The following is a 5,589-nucleotide window of genomic DNA, read 5'->3' as shown; positions in this document are numbered from 1 at the left end:
CGAGATGGAAGGAGTAAAACTGCATGAATGTGTGTTTAAAGACATCCCATGAAGAGTGTGAGTGTGCGTGTGAGAGTGTGTGTGTGTGTGCGCGCACGTGTGTGTTTGTTTGTGTGCAAAAATGGCTCTATAGAACTGAAATGAATGAACAAGGAAGGTGCTGACGAAACGCAGAAAGAAAACTGTGGGTGTTAGAGAGAGAGAGTGAGTGTGTGTGTCTGTGCAATACTCCCATGTCTCTATATGAATGAGTGGATGCGGTGGATGGCAGGCAGCTGCAGCAGTGTGATAGCCGAGCCGAGCTGCACAGATATCAGCGCTGACATTTTGGGCTTCACTACCCACCCACGGCCCCACGGGAAACTGATGGCAATAGCAGCAGCAGTGGCCGCATCACCCCACCGTCGCTGCCTCCGCTGCAGCCCCAACCCCTCCCTGAGCTTGTCAATCTCAAAGCTTTGCTTCCTGACGCACCGTCGGCCTTAGCCTGGCTCTGGTTGGACCCATTATGCCACACAGCAGTGAGCACACCGCATGAACCACCGTCACCAGACCCCGCAATGCACTGCTGATTCCTATCTAGTCCTCAACCCTCCCACCACACTCACCAAGTCTGCCTCTTCATTCAATCTCATCTCTAGCTGCCAGACTGATAGTCCTGACCGCAGAGAGAAAAACGACAGAGAAGAGGGTTTTTTTTTCTGTGTGTGTGTGTGTGTGTGTGTGTGTGTGTTACTGTTGCAGAGAAGGCGAACAAGGAAAGATGGGGAGCTCTACAGTAGCACACAGTAAAGGGAGGGAGGGCAAAACTGCTGAAAGAGAGGAAATAGATAACAGCGTGATACACTCTGGCCCCTCCTCTAGGCTTCTTTTAGGGCACCTCTTGGCCTCCTCTCCTCTACCTCATTCCTCCCTCCTTCCTCCTCCCCCACCAACCCCTGGGCCCTCTGGTGTGTTGCTCACTCCATTGTGTCAACCTTCAGAAGTGCTCAGTTTGAGTGGCAGGCCGTCACAGATCAGTTCCCTGCTAAAGCGGCCCGGCAGGCCAGGGTGACGGGCCAGGAAGGGATCTAAGTGGGGTTTATCAGCGCTTCTTAACGCCTCTCCGGCTGCCTGACACAAAAGAGAGGGGTATTAAACATCTAAAGCAAACCAAAAAGCGTGAAAGCTCCTTATAGGGCCGCGGGATTGCGGATGTGACTGGAGTCTTAAAAAAATAGCAGAAAAAAAAGAGAGGAAAAAAAAAGAAAAATAAGGAGAGGGGGAAAAAACACACACACAAACGTCTCAACAGTGAGAAAGTATTGAGGGAAAATTCAAATGTTTTTCCTGTCCTTTGTGGATAGAAGAGTGGGTTGGAAAGAGGGAGGGAGAGGGAGAGAGAAATCCTCACATTTGAAACAGACATTATACTGCTTGCAAAGCTGAACACAAATATGCAAGTTAGCTAATGTAAATCAGGTGATGGTAACCCAAACAACAAAAATGATAAGATAAGCCCAAACGGCATTAGAGTGGTGGTTGGGGTGAGGCTCTTAACTTCATATTCTGTCTTTTAGACAAGTTATCTTTACAGCCTTTTTGATGCCGCTTGGAAAATAATATGGAGCACAAATGAGGCAAAAAACAAACAAACTTAGATTTAACTTAGCATTAAACAAAGCTTCCAAACTTCTGTTAAAGCTCCTAAATCAGTGTGAATACATTACAGATTAAGATTTTATTTTGCGAGCTAACAATTATTCTGGCCTTGTAGATTACAAATGTCGTATAGTCTATCGTCACAAAATAAAATCACAGTAGTGAACAGATAGGTAAACGACTGGTAAAATTAATTAACAACATTCATGATCAAATTAATGACAAATGGATTACACTTAGTAGCTTTAGTTGCAGTGACCACTGACCCCATCTATAAAACAGTTTCCTAGATTTATAGTTATTCTCAGAACTAAGAATTGAAGCCCGAACCACGCGTTAGCCGCTAAATGTGGTTGGGGCTTAGCAGCTAGCACTCTGTCAAATGTCAGTAAACGGTGTCTTTCACTCCCACTGGTGTTGAATCAATAAGTTCATCAGAGTTAAGAGTTGTTTACTGCCCACACAAAGTGATTTGCACGACATGCATCACTTTGGTGTTGACGTTTGGTTGCTAGTGGACATTCCCGGTTGCACAATGTCCACTAGCATAATGCCTACTGTATCTAACACCCACGATATGTCAAAGAGCAGAATCATTCACTCCCAATGGTAGTGGCTTCAACTACTTGCTTCAAATATGAGCTTCAAATATCAAATATAAGTTCAATTAAGGAACCAATTCACACAATTATCTAATTCATTGATAATTCTAAGTATAAACAAAACATTTCCGACAATTTCATATAAAGTTTTATGAATGGGAATTTCTGCTTAAGTCATACTTAAGAACATAAAAGTTGATCATTTTAATAGTAATATCTGTATTGCTCAATGGATATATCTAATATGGTTTTTATTTTAAATGCATCAAAACAGTTTGCACATAGAAGAAGTGAGAAGCAGGATGCACCTGAAAGCACTCGGACCTGGAGTTAGCAACATCCCCCAAAAACCCGAAGAGGAGAGTCCTGGCCCCTAGCCCTGCCAGTGTAGCAGAAATGATGACGGATGATGATGATGGCAGCAGCACCCGTTCTTCTCTGCATGAGTAGCTTAATGTTGTACGTGTGTAATTTACGTTGAGTAGGCTAACCACGCTATTAAATGAATGCATGTAAGGTGAACTAGCAAACACCGTCGTAGTTACAGTACATGCGGCTGTCTTCTTGTTTGATGGCAGATGCTCCCTTCACCCTGGCCAAAAAGGCTAAAATGACCAAAGAAAAGTGGAAAACAGCTAAACATGAGAGGTTTTTGGACAAAGTTTGTGTTCTCCATTCTTTAAGCACCGGTTCGAGCACCGTTTAAGCACCGGCACCGTTTCAAAAGTACCAGTTTGGTACTGGTATCGGATAAAATCTAAACGATACCCATCCCTACATATAAGGCTAAACTTGCACTGACAAAAATATTTTTCGATTTGCTGTCACATTTTAAACACTACAACAACTATCACATTTATTAGCACATTTTCACTTTTATATGTTTTTAAGGATTTAACACACTGCAAATTTTAGAGGTCGTTCAATAACTCGATATTCAATCACAAGGAGATCGAGCATCATTTGACAACAACTGGACAATGCATGCTCTATCTTAATTTAGCTGTGGCTGTTTAGAATATATTTCATTTTTTATGCAAAAATAAGACTACCTATTGATGAGCTTACACTAGTTAGGTAAGCATCACTAAAAGTTTAGATGTTTTGCTAGCTGCAAGGTAAAGCCTATATTTGCCAAAGCTGACCTTGGCCTTTCATCATTATAGCATCCTCACTATAATAAATATCTTTTAGCGCCCTGCTTATTTTTTTCAGTTTATATAAGAAAAACTTCACACTTGTTCTGCCGGTAATGTCTTTTCTCCTTGACTTCTGTCTGCAGCTTGCAGCTGTCGTCTCGAGTGTTGCATCAATAAGGTGCCTGTACAGCTCAGATTAATGAGACAGATATTAAAACAGATTTCTTTTTAAAAAGAAGATTCAAACCAGGTCATCACAAGACTGGAACATGCTGTGAACAGTGCCTTTCTGTATCTGTGTATTAAGTGTGTAGTACACCAGCAGGAACCAATGTGTGTGTCAAAAGATGGCAGGGGGTTAGTATCTGAGACATTTGGTAAAAGGTCAATATAGAGTTTGGTCAGAAACATGTCTCCGCGTTTGAGAATGAAACCACAAGAGGTACAATAGTTAGGACAGTTCGGAAGAGAGTCGTTGAGGGGAAATGGGGTTTCAAATAAACTACGTACACATACACACGCAGAGAGACAGAAGAGAAACCATGCGTGTATGTGTCTGTGTTTTTGCTTCGTTAACAGCATTTTTACATGTGCTTTATTTTCCAGATGTGCATCTATGGTCTTTCTCCATGTGTCTCTAAACCCTCACATTGGTATGTTTTTCCACAGCTTTGCTAATGATGCCATTAGCATTGAGATTAATACCACAGCTGATTGCTGCCTTGCTGACAGAGGGCTGCATCAGCTGGGATTACACAGTGGCAAAACCTCCTCCTCCTCTGAGATGCCACTGTGGATCTCCATTCAATGTGACTGTGTGTGTGTCAATGCAGCAAACAATAGACTGAGGCTTCTATGAGCTGCAGCAGCTGCGGCAGATCGTGCTAATTTATTAAAGATGTTTCTTATTCTTCTGTCAAGAAGATTTAAATAGTTCCCTTTCATTTATTTTCTTTATAAAGGACTCCTCAATAGTTTGCAACAGTTATGATATACAGACAGGTATAAATGATATTTTATGTTGCGTCTTATTTTGTTTGCCGTGGTTTTACAGCATTATTAATCAATACGCCAAGTTTAATGCTCAGCTGTTATTACAATATAGTTACAACTATTTCTAAAAGGTAAAACAGCCCTCGGTTTAATTCCACCTCCTGACAGGAGTAGATCTATCTCGTGAAAACACAGCCTCGTTATGCTTTTGCTACACAACGATGCACCAGTGATTTCACCTTTCATTTCAAAATGCAGGTGCTTTGCAGAGTAACACAAACACCTCAGTGAGTAGCGCTCTACCACATCACTGCAAATGGGATCTCAGCAACAGTAGGGCTTTTTTACCTGTAAATACTATTCTACTGTAAATACTATTCTAACTGTGAAGGGCAGATTAAGCCGCACGAAGCTAATTTTAACTCCGTCGCAACCTTGCAGTCTACTAAACTTTATATGATGCAGTAACTGGTGGGTTCTGCTATCAAACCCACCTGCTATGCAATCCAAAGGAAAAAAAACAGCAGACGTGTTTGTAAAGATGGAAGCCTGGTCAGAGGTGGGCGGACGAACTATTGCTAAGGCTCTGGCAGGAGGCCAGCTGCTTCAGCTAACACACTCTAATTGTGTTTGACAACACATAACCCAACATAAGCATGTCTTCCATAAACCCACAACAATATTAACTGTATTCAGCTAAAAAAAAGAAAGCAAATAAAGTGCATTATATAAGTTGGGAAGCAAAGAAGTTTCAAGGGTTTTCAGAGGGTTCAAGTAAGCTGCAATAGCAGCATTTTTTTTTACTTGCTACAAAACTAAACGATAAGATTTCTTTAAATGAAACAAAATTCCAAAATAAAATGACTGTAATGGAAAAAAAATGAAGGCAGCTGGCAGGGAGAAGCAGCGTCTAAATACGCAATTGTTCATCATCCCAAAACATTATTTGTGCAATCCATTAAATGTAAGACTCATTACGAAACGTGAGACATTTAAGGGTGGGAATTTATTTTCACCTAAAGTTACGATAGTAGAAAAGTAATTAAAGTTACAGTTTAATGAAATCATGAACCATACATGGAGTCACTGGAGATTGTGCATAAATTACTTCAATTAATCACACGCACACTGATTCAGATGATAACTCTGAATCGGAAAGTTTGGAATTCCTTTCTCTCCTTTGCTTTCAGGCTGTTTGTGTGTCTGTGTGTGTT

At 41.3% G+C, this 5,589-nt stretch overlaps 1 protein-coding gene across 2 annotated transcripts in view; it reads right to left on the bottom strand.

The window, feature by feature from the left end:
- LOC102206784 (furin-like protease kpc-1) overlaps nt 1–5,589 on the bottom strand; it is a 200,413-nt gene that overhangs the window by 173,978 nt on the left and 20,846 nt on the right. The window lies entirely within an intron of this gene.

Source organism: Pundamilia nyererei, unplaced genomic scaffold, assembly GCF_000239375.1.
Source record: "Pundamilia nyererei isolate P.nyererei 1_Seehausen unplaced genomic scaffold, PunNye1.0 scaffold00109, whole genome shotgun sequence".
NCBI lineage: Eukaryota > Metazoa > Chordata > Actinopteri > Cichliformes > Cichlidae > Pundamilia > Pundamilia nyererei.
This window is presented reverse-complemented; position numbering and strand designations above follow the sequence as displayed.